Source organism: Calidris pugnax, unplaced genomic scaffold (genome assembly GCF_001431845.1).
Source record: "Calidris pugnax isolate Ruff unplaced genomic scaffold, ASM143184v1 scaffold273, whole genome shotgun sequence".
Taxonomy (NCBI): domain Eukaryota; kingdom Metazoa; phylum Chordata; class Aves; order Charadriiformes; family Scolopacidae; genus Calidris; species Calidris pugnax.
Window position 1 is genome coordinate 12,974,916 of NW_015094508.1, and position 17,756 is coordinate 12,992,671.

Genomic DNA, 17,756 nt, shown 5'->3' on the forward strand with positions numbered 1-17,756 from the left:
TTGACAAAGTCAGGTAAGATATCAAGTGAGGGAAAGATTTCATTAGCTGAGAATATACACTACCATAGATGCATGATTAAAATGATGCCTAATGATTAGATACCAAATGGGTTAGCAGAGCTCTCAATCCAACCTTATAGTGACTGAAGAAATTTACAGATTTGTAGCCAATAGCCATTTTTAAATGCTGCAGTTAATTCCCAATATGCCCCCAAAATCAACAAGGAGTCTTTCAATTGTAATAGGATTTGGGAACTTGTGAATATTTTTCTTTGTATTATTAGCAGTTGAGAATGGTTTTACTGTTTCAAATGTATGAAAATGCTTGTCATGTTAAAAGCGTTTCCTTAATTTGCATACATTACACAAATCAGTCAATAAATATAAAAGTCATTAGAAATATGCATTGTTGCAATAGACACAATGTCACCCACAGTCTTATCAGTAATTTTTTGCATTTGCTATTAAATACTTGATAAGATACAGCTTGTAATCACTGTTAAAGAAATGAATTACAAGGATAAGACGGCATTAGTTTTGGTCAACTGATGTTGGGTTACAATGAGTTAACTGGGATCATTGTTTCTGGGGCTGTTCATATCCCCAGACTTTTCACAGCCCTGGCAGAGGCTGACTCTGTAATAAGTCTCACATTACACGTGGATTAGATTTGTAGAAATCCTGTAACTCAATAGGTACCTGCCTATTCTCTCCTGGCGTCAGGCTGCCTGCACTACTTTGCTCTGTAGACATACCTGGCATTCCACCCGTGCCTCCTTGCTGGCTAAGTGGGCTGGAGCCTGCCTACCAAAACATTGGGGTATTGTTGGGAAGGGGAGACCCCCTTGACAGACGAGCGAAGTGTGAAGTTAGTCTTGCAATGCCTTATTACCTTCCTATGAAGTATACTTGCAGCTCTTTTAAACTTCCTTTATGCTGCAGTAATGTGGGAAATCAGATCTGCAGAAGTGTTTGGGAGTCGCAGGGGGTGGAGATGTGCTGTAAGACAAGGACAAAGCCAGTCCGACCTCAAGCCCTTCCGCCTTCCCCCCAGCCGCCACCACCATGTTTGTTTACACTGACAGAGGAAGACAACAAAAACATATTTGGCAGTGCACCAAGAATGTAAAATGGCTTGATTTCTGGGAATTGTGCCAGATATTATAAACCATTTTGTTTTAACACCCATTCTTCATTTCACAGCATATTATTTGTTAAGTAATTAGTGGGTAAATGAATTAGGATTTTCAAAAAAATTGAGTAAGATTAAAATACCCATTTACAGTATTTAGGACTTTTAAAGTGAAACAGCTATCTCACTAATGAAAAATAAGTCATGCGCTGTTTAAATAACAAAGCAAAATTTCTCAATTTGTCATTAACAGTTTATGGTTTATATCCTGCAAATCTTACTCCTGAAATCAATTCAGTCAATACTCACAATAAAGCTTTATCAGCTCAGCAGATCAGCCAACCTACTAACTTTTCATTGGTTTTTTTACATATTTGGTGGTGGGATTTTTTAAAAAATGTGTAGTGAAATCTGAGATCCATAACAACCCTTTCCTCCTCTTTCAGCAGTTCATCATCTCATCCTGGAAGATAATGAAAAGACTCCTAGTGATTTCATGCAGATGTGTATGTGATTCTAACAACCTACTAACAGCATTTAACATTAAATGTTAATAAAGCCTAAGGCTTATATTACCATTAAAAAGTCCTATTTCTTTAATGGAGAGGATAAATTTGTGTAATGGATTACCATCACAGAATGTATGATAGCAATTCATGCACATAAATATCTGTTCTAGAGTTTTGGTAAACGCTTATACACACTAATGGCTTGAAGTTCATGGCTATGACTTCTGAGTTTTGTGAGATTTTACTTCAGCCATGAGAACGAATGGTGGAAAGAGGATTGGGGACCAAATTCTGTTTTCTAATGAGCTATCAAGTACTTTAGTTAGGCATTCAAGAAAGGCTGATGGTATGTCATTTCCAAAAAATGCAGTGTAGGTAAATTTCTGCCATCCAACTAGACCTTTTGTGCCTTGCCAAGTGACAGTGACTTGCAGTGATTCTGCCTGAGATATGTGCCCGAATAGCCTCCATAAGAAGCAATGACTCTGCAGGAAAAGGGCTTGCAAGGAATACTTGCTTATGCAGGAATATTTGAGTGTGTTGTCTCTGCAGGTTTTTACCACAATCCTCTCAGTGTATTTCATCCCCCACTTATTTTTCCAAAGGAAGCTGGTTTTTTTTTGTCTTCACAATATCTAACAAATAAAAGTACTTTTAATCCCTGTACTCTGCTGTGGAGCTTATATCTCTGTATGGGTGCCTTCAGATTGAGTTTTACCTATGAGATTTTTAAATGCACTTTTAGAAGTAATACCTGTCTATAGGAATTATTAGTAATACATGTGAATATTTTTCTCAATATAATTTTGCCCCTTACTACCCATTGCTTACCCAGCAGATAAAACTATGGCATGAAGACAGCAAGCTTCAAAGGAGAACAACCTTCAATTCATTTTGTTTCTCCCTTTTAATTGAGCACACTCTCATGGAAATCGGCAGAGGGTAGTTTTGGGTTCTTTTCCCTCTTTCAGTTATACCCAAAATATTTCAGCTTGCACACTTCTTTTATTACAGTGTTTAACTTCCTTCTACTGTAATACATTTAAGGCTAGATAAAGTTGTTGGTGAACAACGCATTTACCAAAGCCTGATTTCTTATGGATTTCCATCCTTTGTCCCACAAAACCCTTCACTTCTAGCCTCAAACCACACTAACTTCTTTCCCCTCCCTAGTCCCTAGGATACCTTCACTCACAGGTAGCAGCTCATGCTACAGCTAGTTCCTGAGCCGTGTGCGGGCTGATTAGCTGGCCAGCACTCCAGTGCCAATTGGCAAGCAGCCTGCTGCTGAGAACGATGTATAATATTTGTTCCCCAGTAGGAGCACTGATTTGGATCTTTCCTCCACTTACATTGATTTTCATGAAATAAACAGAAACATAATTTCCCTTAAGTTTTCCACGCCTACTGCCTTTTGAAATTGTTTGAATATGGCCAATTAAAAAAAAAAAAAAAGGAAAGTATTAAGGTAGGGCAACCAGCAGGTAAACAACACAAATGCATAAACCGCATTTCTGAGGAGAATCAGACTGAAAACCCCATATGAAATAAGGAAGGTCATGCAGCGGTCTCAGTCTGAACAGTTAACGTGAGGGTGTCCAAAATTCCACTGGCTTCAAGGAGTTTTTCTTTCTTGTTAGTTCAGTGGCACAATTTTCATGCCAGTTTCCTGCCAAGCAAATTGCAGAGGGCTTGTACGACTGAAAGGGCTTGAGTCTGAGTCTCTGGCGACAAGCTTGCTGCAGCTCCAATCAGGGCTTTATAGCTTCCTGGGAAAAAAAAAAAAAAAAAAAAAAAAAAAAGGGAAGAAAGGGAAGAAAAAAAGCTGCCAATTGTAACAAATGTGAAGTGTCTCTTTGACATGAAACCACTGACTATTAAAATGAGCCAAAAATATGACAGTTTCACAGAAGACGCTTTTTTATCAGCTGAACACTTCTCAGCACATCACTTGGGTCAAATTCAAATGTAAAATCATGGTACCTGAAGGAAACAAACTGTCAAGAGTCTTGTATAATACTCAGTGAGTCCTCTTCTTCTAAACAAGGCTAGTACTTATGTAGTTTTCTTGATAGTAAAATGTAAAGAATTTTCTGAATTTCGACAATGGCAGATGAATGCAGGATGAAAAGTCCCTTTTTCCATTTCAATACTTCTGCTGAAATAGCTTTGTTACAGTTTATGAATTCCTTTAAATATAAAAAGTCTATGAACAGATTTTTGAATTAAATATTTTTTCAAGGTTGAATGCTAGCACTAAGCCCCACTCAAATAGGAGAAATTACTTCCCAGTGGTGTGCCAAATTACTTGTTAACTATTTCAGCAACAGGATACAATGATTCTTTATACCAGGCTTGTCGTAGCCTTGACAGATGCTTTCATGTCTCTAATTTCTGAAATCTGCAATATCAGAAGCATTTTTCTGTTGCTGAATTCAGTTCAAAAGCCAATCACTCACCTAAATAAGTACAGCTGAGTATGTTTTCCAAGACTGTAGTTACAATTTCCAGATCTCCAGTGTTTATTAAAAGTTTGTGTGAAAATAATTAAACATATGTATATGTACGTGTAATTAATTATGGCCTAGATAACACTTTTGGGAGGTTATTATTGGAACTAACCAGGTAAATTAAAGTGACTCCAGATTCTAGGCTTTCCCAGAAATCCTACATGAGAAACTAACTCCAGTAACGGATGTTCTAAATTCTGCACTCTTAATGAGAACTTGTGCAGAGGTTGAACTAAAATGCACTGAGCCAGTAACAATAATTTTAAGAATCGTGTTTAGCAGTCCTAGAGGTGACTAAATTTTTATAGACAGCTATTTTTACTGGCTTTTTTCTGATTGTCTGGTCTTGTGCGTTTATGTTACTGAGAATCTGTACGAGTGGCTTGGAGCCATAGCTGTGCCAAGTCTAATCGAGACTGAAGCTGCAGGTCAGAAACCTCCACTTGAGTCTCATCTTGCATCTCCTTCACACTTTTAAAGCCCAGCTCTACACTACAGTATTTCCAGCTTGACGTTCCCTGGGGAACTCAAGGGCCACATTTTGGCAGCCTGGCTTGTCTCGCTTCTTCAAGGCAGAAGAATTAGGGCAAATTACAGCTGATAACTGCTCCTCCATTGTGAGCTGCTGCCACTCAGTCAATAGTGTTATCAGGGGACTGAAGGAAGGGTGAAGGAGGGGAATTCCTCTTTCCCACCTCCCCGTCCCCTCTGTTTCCCGGGTTTCAAAATCCTTTCAGTGAAGAAAGCCCGACTTAAAATAACATTTATACAAGTTATTCTTTACATTACAACATGGTTTTGGTCTCCTTTCTCTCATAGTACATGCAACAGACATTGTCAGATTCAATGTTCAGACAAAAAGCAAGTGGTGGTTAGCATTTTTGTTTTTTTCTTAACCACGGTTTACATGACAGGCAAAAACCATTCCCACCTCACCCCCCGACCCATGCTGTAAGGCAGAACAGCACAAGATTTCTTCCTTTTTGAACTGAAATATAAGAGAACCTGTGAAGAAAGTGTCAGTGAATCAAGGAAAGAACAATACTGTTTGGGTTAACAATAACTGTGAGGGTTAACAGAAATTTGCAGAGAAAGCCTTTCAGAGAACAGAGAAGCAGAAGCCTCCTTGAAAGATCTGCAATACTGCCACAGTTGGGTTCTTTCGTGCAAACATTGTCTCACTGAAACTGGGTAGACAGCTGTCGTTTCATGTGCCACCATATGTCTTTGACCCTCAGATCATGGTTAATCAGGCTAAATCTGCATGTTAAATTCAAAAGCAAAACATAACAGTAGTGAGTCTGAAGCAAACACTCTACTACAGTCCCTATTTCATTTAGCTTTTATGGAAGGGAAGAAAGTCTATTCACAATGTCTAAATACCTTAATTTATTAAGATGGAGGGAGTTGTAGTCAGCAGAGAGGTGGGTGCTGTGAACCACCTTCTGCATTGAGGGTATCTCTGGTTTTAATGCTGAAGCACTGGACCAGAACCAGAGATGAAATTGTGTGGGATCTTGACAGTCTTCAAACCTGCAGCTGGTTTTTCCTTTAGTCTTCACTCCAGACCTCCTGCAGGAGAATGAATATATGTGAGATGTGAACAACCAGATGGCAGGAAGAGTACAAATGACGGCCAAATCAGCTCAATAGGTAAATTCATTGATATATAGCTCTATTCTCTCATATAGATACTTCTGCAACTACTTATTCTAAGTCTTGGTTTTTATTGTTCCACAGTGAAGTGCCACCTCTTGAGACATCTTAGGGAATCTGTACAGCAGTCTCGTCTTTGCTATCAAGTCAGCACTTTCCATTTCCACATTTCTTCAGACAGAATGTACCGTTTCCTGTAGCTTCTATTTTCTGAAATGGACATGGCATAACACTCTATTACTGATGAATATTTTATCCATAAAATGGAGCTAAAAATGTATTTGTGCCACTCTAGGGCCAAAGAAGTATCTCCTTTTATGATTTTATTGTATTGCTGTAACATCTGGAGGATCCAAGCAAGAGTAAAACTTCACTGTTGTCGGCATAGTACACTGAGGTTGTCAGAGTTATTTTCTTCCCCTTGATCATTAAAAAGATAACCAGGGGAACAGAAATACATAAAGAACCTTTGTGGCATTAATGAAGAACCTTAAATATAATTACATTTAAATAGATGGACAAACAGACGTGTTCACAACTCCACTTGGACTTTCAGCAATGATTTAGAAAAGAACAGGAAATAATATGAGCAAACCAGGAATAACGGGGTCGGGAGGGGGAGGGGAGGAAACATAAAAGGGATCATGTTTTAGCTTGTTCAAAATTTTATTAGTTTATTACATTATAAACTATTTGCCCTACACATACTTCATATAATCTCTTACTTAATGTTTTGTGACAGCTTTAATACAACAAAATTAGACATGCTGCTGCAGTAGTCCTGACAGCTACCTGGTTTCCATGCATTAACGCCATTGGCTTCTTGCCCAATACAAATAAACTTGAAAGGCTAGAGAGCACATCCAGTGAAATCAAGTAGCCTACAACTAAAAGGTAGAGCTCAGCAATGCAGAATAAAATATCATTGCAGGGGAAACCTTTGATGATATCATTAACTGAAGTATTAGGAACAAATAAAAAAAATCTTGAAACGAAGGCATTTAAATTCTATCCACACAGCAGAGACTATAATGAAAATGTTAGACTACAGGTAGAATTTACACAAACATTGTTTATTTTATTATGGAATCATATTTGCACATCATTCTTTCATAATTCCACATAGAAATTTTATTAAAATATGTCACGGTGTACATTGTGAGTGCTTAAAAACTACGTATAACTAGCTTTTCATGTCTTTTTATTCTTCATTTAACGTTGATGTGTGTGCATACGCACACTCTAAGCTATGACAGAGGGAGAGCCAAATATTCCACAGCAAATGATATTTGACCACTGCATAAATATATGTATGAAACTTATATCTCTTAAATTGCTGCACACCATGAAACTATCAGCTCAGTTATATATTGAATAAAATTTTTTAACCTTCATATTTTTAAAAAATGGTAATTGTTATAAATTGATTTTATTTTAAGTTGAAACTAGTGTTTCTATTTCTCTGTTTTATCAATGGCCAAATAGTCTTTTCCCTATCTGATCAAAATATGAAGGGTACTCGAAAATCACACAGAAATTATAACACCATGAGAAATATAATCTCACCTAGGATACCAATATAGAGCTAAATTACCAGTAAATGGGAAAAAGTACTTTTAGGTGGACCTGACTTTAGCAGCTATTGGTTTGGTAGAAAAGAATTGTTGCTATGACCTAAACGATTGCGTTAGTAGTGTCATGGTAGAAACAGAGATTGGCTTTTGTCAGATTTAGAGAAGTCCCCTCTAACAGGGGCTTCCCCATGCCTGCAATGCGATGAATGAAGACCTTGATGTTGTCCTTACCCAAGGCACAGAGACGATCTAACAGCGCGTTGCCTACCTCTTTCTTTACACCTTTGTATTCCAGTGTGAGAAGAAGTACATGCAGTGTTCGAGTCCACACTGTCTGTCTGTACTTGAGCAGAGGGTGGGCCTCTCAGTGCTGTAGCTGCACAGGCCAAGAATGGAAAGTATTTCAGGAGCTTTTCTTCTTGTCAAAGGTTGATGTCTTTTATTAGATCTGAATGTTGCACTTTAATAACTAAGTACTCATCACTGGAAATGAAATAAAGTTTTGAAAAGATTTGCTGGTAAAAATTTAGGGCTGGTTTGACTAGAGTTTTGCAGTGACAATGTGAGAGTATAAAGAAAAAAAAATATTAGAAGCCAAAAGACTTTTGTTGGTTAAAAAAAATAAAAGCAGAAAGTAAAAATTAATGTTCCACTACATGTGGGAATATCCTCCCCTTCATTTTTCTTCTCCATTAATTAGTGGGTATGAAGGATACATATTCTGGTGGAATTACTCTGCCTCTTGTTTCCTGAAACAATGGAAGGTCTGGCACTAATTGAAAAGCCGTAGATCCTAATGGCATGCAACCTCTCTGTTTACTGACTCTGTTGAAAGGGCACAGGGTGCCAGTATTGCTAATAGTTCTGAAATTGTTGTCTAAGACTTCAACTCATTACCTCCCTCATTTCTTTCTTTTATGGAAATTTGAATTACCTCCTCAAGGCTTTTACAGCACAACAGAAAAAAAAAACCCAACCAAAAAGCAGGTGATACTGGCACTGGGACAAATTTCCGACCGCTTCAAAAAGTTTCTCATTTATTCTGATGAAGTGGTGATGAAGGGGACTGATCTGAGGTTGAGACATAAGAACCTACAGGAACAGAGGATCTCATAAACTGTGTCGTTCTCTCATCAGGTGCAAAGTATGTTTACTCATCCTGCCTTCTCTAATATAAACATATAGCCTTAGCTATTGAAATGATAAAATTTTAAAATATGTTATCTTGCCCCTTCTCCAAACAAAGCAATCCTCTATGCATTTCACTCCCTCGGGTGTTCACATGAGTGAACAAACCAAATGTGGCAGATGTTATTCACATTCCTAATTGCACAACTGGAAGCTGATCTCATCCTATAACAATGCATACAGAGGTCTCTAGAAGAATCTGAAGAAAAAAGAAGTGCTCATCAAATAATACTGTACCAGTTGGGAATTTTTTGATCCCCAAAGCAAGTTGCAGTGACATCTGGAGAGAAATCTCTCCACCAAAGGCTTTTAGGCTATTTCATTCTCTGTTCTTTTCTTTCCTAATGCTTAAAAAGTGCAAAGAGATTCCATTTAGCCAGGAATTATTACTATCCACTGTTTGAAAATGCCTTGCTTCTTGAGTAAGAGCTTCATATATAGTTTGTATTTTATATCAATATCATATTGCCTTAATGTATCATGTTAAAATGAGATTCTGCTTCCTCAGCTGCTTAAGTGCTTTACTTCTTTTATTCTAGTAGTTTATATAGTATGTTTTACCTTACATCGGCATATCTTGGGTTTATTATAGACCAGGTTGGACTACATGTTCTAGTGGCTCATTTTGGCTCTAAAATAGATGTGTTTTATAGATGCATGAATAAAGATTTTGCATTTGATTGAATAAATCTCAGAAAGACTCCAAATCAGGAAAGACCATAGCGTTCAAATCCCATTTAATTCAGGAAAACTCATGCTCTTTTCTAAAAGGAATACAGCAAATTCTATTATATGCTTAAGCCTTAGCATGATATTAACTTCTTCGATCAATCTACCCTCTGCTTCAATTTTTTAAAGGGATGTAACAATTTTTTTCCAAGATAAAACAGAATTATTACATGGAACTGTTATTTATAGAAATAACAGAAATGCAGGAAAACAGCAAAAATGGTGAGAGATCACTGTTTGCAGAGGAGAGTAATACCAGGCCAGTTACAGAAAACAGCCTTTCATTCCATAGACATGTTGTTTCCATGCAAAATGTAATTAGTTCTGGATTTATATCCCACTGATCTCTCACAAGTTGAGATTTTGGATCAGTTAAGGTGTCTCAGAGCAGTCTCAGTTGCACATCCTCCATCCTCTACCATCAGAATTATGTTAAGATGTACATTGTTTTCATTATTCTGCAGTATCATCTGTGTGCACAGCCTTTTACTGCAGTAAACTGACGTTATGAGGAATAGTTTCTCTGTCCATGGAAAAACGGCAAGCATTTTCAACAGGGAAAATATGTGAACATGGACAGTTATCATAAAATGATTGATGAGCTGTAAGTTAAAAACACTTGTTTTTGTGCCCATCCTCTGCCTTTTCAGTCAGACACAAAATGTTCTCTTCTCTCTACAGTAAATTGGCCCGGAGTCCATCTTTGCTTCTATTTTTCTCTAAAGTACTATTATTTGTACAGTGGCAGCAGCTAGGAGCTCTTGTTGTGGCTCACAACTTCATTACGATTGTAATCTCATTTAGACAGAAACTGTGCAAACAGGCAAAAAACATTCTTTTTGCCTGTGTCCCATCTGCCAGCCTGCCCTGGAAGTTACACGAATGTGAAGTCCTGCCCCAACCCCTGAAGTCCTTCAACAGTGTCTCACGATCTTTTCCCAAACTCTACTTTCTCACTTGTAGACCTCATCATATGAGGTAAAACTTGGGGGTTGTTTTAAAATATTCTCCATCTGATTTACTTTACAGTGGACGTGTAATTAAACCATACATATGAATGGATGCATATACACACACGCACATATAATGTATATACATACATATATATACTGACTACATATATATATATTAATTTGTATGTAGTCAGTATATAAACATATATATATATATAGTGTCAGTAAATCACTTCAAAGGACCAATCCAGTCACTAAACTTAGGTATCTAGTCCCACTTGAAATACTTAGCATGTACCTGCTGCTCTCCAGGTGCTGCTCCATAAGGATGTAGCCTCCCCTACATCCCTTGTCAGATATCCCACAGGTATCCCACAGATATTCAGACATCTCAGATGCCCTAAATAATTGAGGGGCCCTGGCTTCTGTGCTTCTGCTGCTGACTCCCACCCTAAATGCAATCACACATGTGATGTATATGCTCTATCCATTCCATTTATTGACTTTCTCCTTCCCTGCCCTATACATCTGGCCACCAATTAGCCCTCGTCACATGCGACTGCACGGCTCACTCAGGTTGAAGATCCCAATCTCACATACTTCTGGCTGGGCCAAGAATCACACCAGTTACTAGCTAATGTAACCACAACAAAGTGTACAACTGTGAGATAAGGATCAAAAAGATATGCTTAACAGAAACTATTTTAAAAACAGTGTAGGGGTGGCCCTGAGAACACAAGCTGTCCAAATCTACATTAAACAGTGTCCTCTGCTCTGAAAGGTGACAACTCCAAGGAGAGAGGACGCACAAGTGAAGTTTCAAGAAGAAATGTGACATGGCTATATTCATGTGCCTGTGTAGGCTAGAGAAGATATTAGGCCTATGTCAAGGACATGTAGAAGCAGGATCGTCCAAAGGTAAAGCTGGTAGTGAGGAGTCTAAATTGGAAGGGGTCTGTAATCTGGAGAAACAGACACTGTAACTTCGTCTTGCAGACTGATTTTTTCCAGTATAAAATATTCTCATGATACTAATTAGTCAGGAGTAAAGGGAATTGAGTTTAAGCACTAACTAAAAGGTGCTGATTTAGAAGGCAAATTTTACAACCTACTTAAATATATGTGTCATTTATATGTTATTTAAACTGCATCTGTGTCAATAGATAGATAACATTTTTACATATACATATACATATACATATACATATACATATACATATACATATAATTTATTAGACCATAAATATGCTGAAAGTATTTTTACCTATGGCCTATAAGTATTGCTATCCTAGAACAAACATATTTCACCAAACTCTGACTCATAATGCTGCATAGGGAAAGAGTGCAAGGCACACAGCAAGGAACCCTTCTCCTTGTAGGATTCCCACCAGCATTATTCCTACCTTTGGCATTATTGTTAGAGAGGATATTGCACACAATGACACAGCTTGAACCACACCATTTTTCAGTCTCCTACTTTTCTTCCTTCCCCATTCCTGTTATGAATAATTCAAGACTGATTTTGAGCAGAGAAAATAATTTAAACAAGCAATTTTCATCTTTCACTCTTCCCTCCCCCTCCCCCCCCCCCCAGTCTATACTTATTATTGTGGAGGGAAAAAAACCAAAACCCCAACAAAACCCCCAACAAAAACAAACGAGCAAGTATAAGCAATATTCATAGAATCATCAAAAAAATTAAGGACCTGGAGAGATCATTTAACCATTCCCCCATACCCCCCCCCCCCCAAGTCTATACTTATTATTGTGGAGGGAAAAAAACCAAAACCCCAACAAAACCCCCAACAAAAACAAACGAGCAAGTATAAGCAATATTCATAGAATCATCAAAAAAATTAAGGACCTGGAGAGATCATTTAACCATTCCCCCATACCAGCAGTCTGATGTCTAACCTGAATCTTCTCTGTGGTGCCTAAAATTGCTGTATGTTTTCTCACCTTCTGTTCTTCTTGGAGATATTTCATATTGGTAGGCTGCTATAATTATTTACAGTACATATACGTCTCAGGCAGCTAGATTATAAATCCCAGTGACTATTTTAAATTAAAAAGTGCCCTGATGCTTGGCTTTCTCAAACTGTCCCTTATTGTCATGCTGTCCAGACCATGGAGAGTGACAAAAAAGCAAATAAATCAGTTTTGCTACTAAACCTAATAAAGCGCTTCTTACTGAACGTTCATCTTTTGCCTCACTCCTGGTCAGTAGATGTTTTAAGAGTTTTGCATTTAGAGAAATCCAGGCTGCACTGCCAGATGCCAGGACAAGGCCACTTCTGCAGCGGTTGCTCTTGTAGCTTACGGTCCCCTTTCTCTGCCTGGCAGATGGTACGGTCATGGGTAACAAGGCTGATTTCCAAGTCTGGAAAACATTTTTTCCATCCTCTTATGTTCCCTAAGGGCAAAAAGTGAGGTTCTGGTCAGTTTAACTTAACTTCATCCCTCTTAGAAAGGTTCTGCATTTCTAAGACATAATTGAAGTCTCAAATTCTGATGATTGGTTGTCCTTGGCCTAGAAAGAGCTTATGAAAACACCAGTTTACAAAGTATAAAAATACAGAAGATTTAACTAAGACACTGTAGCCCTGTCCTCGTGAAATATTTATATAGAGCAGGCAATAGAAGGAATGGATTTATTTTCCCCCAGCTCAGGCTGCGGGGAATAATCTCAATATTCTGTGTGGACTTCTGTTCTCCTTGACTGTGCTAGTAGCAGTAGATTTTTGGGAAGGCAAACCTCAAGATATACAGAATAAGGTCTGTGGTCAAATATGACATATTATTATAGAGAGCTAGATTACCTGGGATGATTATCTGGAATAAGCTTATGTTCTTTTCACAAAAATGTATTTTGTATGGAGTAGAGATGACCAAATTATATTCAAAAAATATACACGAGGCACAAATTTCATTATAGAAGGAAAAAAAAAAAAGACTTCATGATAGAATCATTTATTCCTTTGAGAAAAAGTGATTATATGTAGACCCTTGGAATAACAGAGAAGGAAAGAGAAGCGGGGCAGGTAATAGGGGGAAAGATGTTGTTGAAAGACATGGCCGTGTTGGAACAGGTCCAGAGGAGGACCCAAGATGATCAGAGGAATGGAACATCTCTCTTATGAGGACAGGCTGGGAGAGTTGGGGTTCTTCAGCTTGGAGAAGAGAAGGTTCCGGGGAGACCTTGTTGTGGCATTTCAGTACTTAAAAGGGGCTAATAAGACGGGGACAATCTTTATATCAAGGCCTGCTGCAATAGGACAAGGGGTAATGGTTTTAAACTAAAAGAAGGTAGATTCCGACTAGATATAGGGGAAAAACTTTTTTTATGCTGAGGGTGGTGAAACACTGGAACAAGTTTCCCAGAGAGGTGGTAGATGGCTGATCCCTGGAAACATTCAAGGTCAGGTTGGACGGGACTCTGAGGAACCTGACCTAGTTGAAGATGTCCCTGCTTATTGCAGAGGGGTGGACTAGATGACCTTTTAAGATCCCTAACAATTCAAACCATTCTGTGACTCTACCCTATGATTCTGTGTTTTATAGGCACTCTCCCTATATCCTTCTACAGTAGCTGCTTACAAACAGAAATGACTACCCTTGTGGTGCTGAGCTGTGTTTTTTATGGTGTAACTGGAACAGATATAACTGGAAGTGCCTCTGCTAATTGCATTGGGAGGCTAAGAATGGCTCTACAAAGTGTTCCTGAAAAGACAGATGAGCTCCTCTCTACATACCATGACCCAGCTTCCTGTTACAGGAGGAATCTGAGAACGTACCTTGCATAATCTTAGCAGTGCTTTTGTGTAACTGCAGAGCTTGTGAGGAGAAAACAGCATGGAAAAAGTGGCAAGCAGGGCTGCAAACTGACCCTTTCTAATGGGTCTTAGAAGCACAAGTTCAACAAGAGCACACAATGCAGAAAAAGATTTCTTGCATTTTTCTATGTCTGTGAGTGAAATGGCTAGTAACAATCCATAGACACTCAGTCCTGTCTTTGTGGAAGCAGTAGGAAGTGAGAACACCTCCTAGTTCTCAGGTCTGAGCTTTCACCAAGTTCCCATTCTTTACAGAGACAGTACCTGGCTTGCCCTTATTCCTTTCTTCTACTGCTGCTAGCTTCTGTGTGCAAGCCAGAAAATACCATGCTGTAACCCATCCAGGATCCCCATCAGGGCAAACCAGAACCGGGGAACTAGGACTGCAAGCTGCAACATTAGAGCATAACTGCCCCACAGTCTATAGGTAGCTCAGCCAAAATTTATAGAGTGATTAGAGCTATGTGGTAATTGCTTTCTGCATTAACTGAACTTAATTTCTATTCAGGTAGTACTAAATAGAATGTTTTTCCTTTTTTCAATTAATTAAATCCCTAAATCTGAAGCTTTAAAATATGTGTGGTTTTAAAATTTATTTGGCACAAAATGAAAAGTTGTATTTACTTTATTTTCCCTCCTTCTGTTTACCAAATCAAAATTTAAACAAGCAATTCTCCATTTTGAAAATCTTGAAACAAAATGCTTTCAATATTTAGGGAATTTCTCTCATCCTTGTTCTTGCCCATCTGGTTTTTTTTTTTTTTGGAGCAGAACAATCCTTCAAGTTTGTGAAAAGTCTTCTCAATAAGCCGTCATTCACATTTATTTGTGATGACTGGAGAATATCATCCTATAAATGTGGCATATGAAATAGCGTTTGCGTTACTGGACTAATAAACTACACTCACAGACCTGGTCACTGCTGGAAGCAGACACTCCTTGTGAGATATGGTGCTCGTGCTCCCCCAGGAAGAAGTGACTGAAATCTTTGAAGCCCCTGAAGGCTGTTTGGAAACTGTACTTGTGCTTTTCTCTTTGTGGGATGCACCTGCTTTGTCCCAGGTACCTGGGTATGTTAGGTAAGAAAAATAGCTTGTGCTATTGCAATTTGCAATCACACAGAGCTGATGTCTGAAGTTGTTAGTTAGCCTGTAACCTGGAGTATAAGTGTAGTTTGGGGAATGCCATTTAACGGCATGATTTCAGAAATGGGCCCAAGTTTGAGAAGATAAGCCTGCTAGAGACAGGTCCACAAAAAACACAGCATTTATAATGCATCATGAGTGTTTGTATATATGATATCTAATGATGCCCCAATTTATATTCCAAAATAACTTCTTTTGCTTGCTCCATCAATTGTTCTAATAATCTAAAGTAAATGGTCAAGAATTAAAGGAAGACATTTATAGTCTCCTGTTTACAGTGGGCCCTGTAAATTCAGCGTTATCTCCATATTTTTCTAAAATGTTTATGTGTAAATGATTTTCACTCCAGTATCTTCATCATGCATGAATAAAAATATATGCTTAGCTATCAAAAGATAATTAGGTGAGACATGTATGTTTTGTCATAATTAATATTCTGTCAATAGGCTAGATAAGAAAGCTCCAAGGGTTAATGCTTTCCTGCTCTGTATCTACCATTGCCAGTGAATTTCTCTAGCTCACTCCATTAATCCAGTCAGCACAATGGATCAGGTTAGAGATGTGTCTCAATAAATCACTCTCAAGTGCTGGGGGTAGGAGTACCTAATTAATCAGCACTGTCATTATGTTTGACTTGTAGCTGCCTTACTGTGTATGGGATGAGGATTCAGTGTATTTAACCCGCACACACTCTTAAACAGATCTCCAGTAGTGATGTAAATTTTAACCCTTGTATGGAAGAAGCCATCCCACGTTTCTATAGGTGGCAGATGAAGTGTTTCTTACCAATAAGCTAATCTACAGCCCACGTATTCTGCCCCCCTCCAGGGGCCATTAATATCCTGCAGCATTTTATCTCCTCTAACACCAAATTTCCGAAGTTAAATGCACCACTGCGGTTCATCACGGTCCCCAGTTGTACCTGTTAGCTTTCCCCTCACTACTTCCCCACCCATCCCCTCTCCCCTCATCACACTGCCTCGCGTTCTCAGGCCATTGCTCCCCAGAGGAGGATTTTAGATCCTACTTGCTCTCTGGTCAGACTCTCCTGCCCTTATTTACACAGGGTCTGTTGCACCAGTAGCTGCCAGTCTCTTCCTCTCCTCCTTTGCTTCTTTATTCCACAGGCATGTCTGGAAGCTGCACACACCTTTCCTCGCTGACTCTTTTCATTCCCCTCCAGCTCTAGGTAGCACCTTGCTACCATAAGACAGATTTTTTCACTCTACTTCTTCAACTTTTGAACTGCAGTTTAGCATTATCTTTCTAACTGGAAACAATTCCCTATCAGAATAATTACTCTGTTATGACTCTTTCCCTTGTGAATATTTTGATCTAGACCTCTGCTTTGCTTCAGAATTCAATGAATTTGCACTGATCAGTTTTGCATATTTTAAGGTCCAGGTGGCAGATGCCTAACTCGCCAAACTGGCAAAACGATCTCTAGAGATGCCAGTTCAGGCTGTCCAGAACAAACATTAGCAGTGATGTGATGCTGAGCTCATGGTGAATACCTGTCCGTTTGCTTTCTATTTTCTAATGACATTCAAGCCACAACATGGAGAGCACAGGGGCAGGAGAGAGTGTAAGGAAGATGGCAGCCTGTGGGAGAAAGACAATGTGAACACAATTAGTCTCTGGTAATGAGGAAACCGGGAATATGGTCCTCAAATATAAGCTGTAGACTAAGGCATAAAGAGAGGTCGTAAGAAAAGCACAGACTTGTATCAGCACCTTCGACCTCATCTAAACATGCACTGAGCCAGTCACAGGCAGGTCTGTGAGTTTACCTCTGCTTGGAACGTAGACAGTATTTTGGTTATCTCCCTGGTATAAGGAGACAATTCTTGTGGACTTCAGCGGGAACTTAATTTGTTCATACCAGCCTGAATCTTTTACTTTTTTCTATGGCATAACGCAAAATAGTATCCACTTTGAAAACACTTGCACTAACAATAATATTGAAGTTTTTTAATATGCATGTAGCCACCCTGCCACCTACTTCTGATGTGATGATGGAATGCATTAACTATGTGCTGTACTAACTCAGTGCACATAATTTTGTCGTTGTCTAGACGGAAACATCTATGTGACAAAAAATGTGAAATATTCTGAAAACATAGACCCTAATTTTTCAAACTAGATACGACAAAGTTATATGATGTAACACAGATATTTTTTCCCTCAGTTTCCCTAGTCTTTGAGAAAAGATATGTCAACATTTCACTGTAAAATGATATCGAGCAATTATTCATTAACATCTGTGGACTCTTCCTGCTAAAATCTGATCACAGAAGAGAAACCTGTGAGGGAATTAACAATTTTGTGTTCTGAACTAGTTGCATACTGAATAGTAAATGGTACATGAAACAAGGCGCTGGATGGTGAGGATAGTTCTGACACTATAAACAGGGCCTCCTGCCTATCCTAGAGCTTCACCAAATACGTGTTTTGTGAAAACAACCTCTGTTTCTGCAATAGAACAGTGGTATCATACTAGGCCTTGTGTTCAGATTGCAGAACCGCC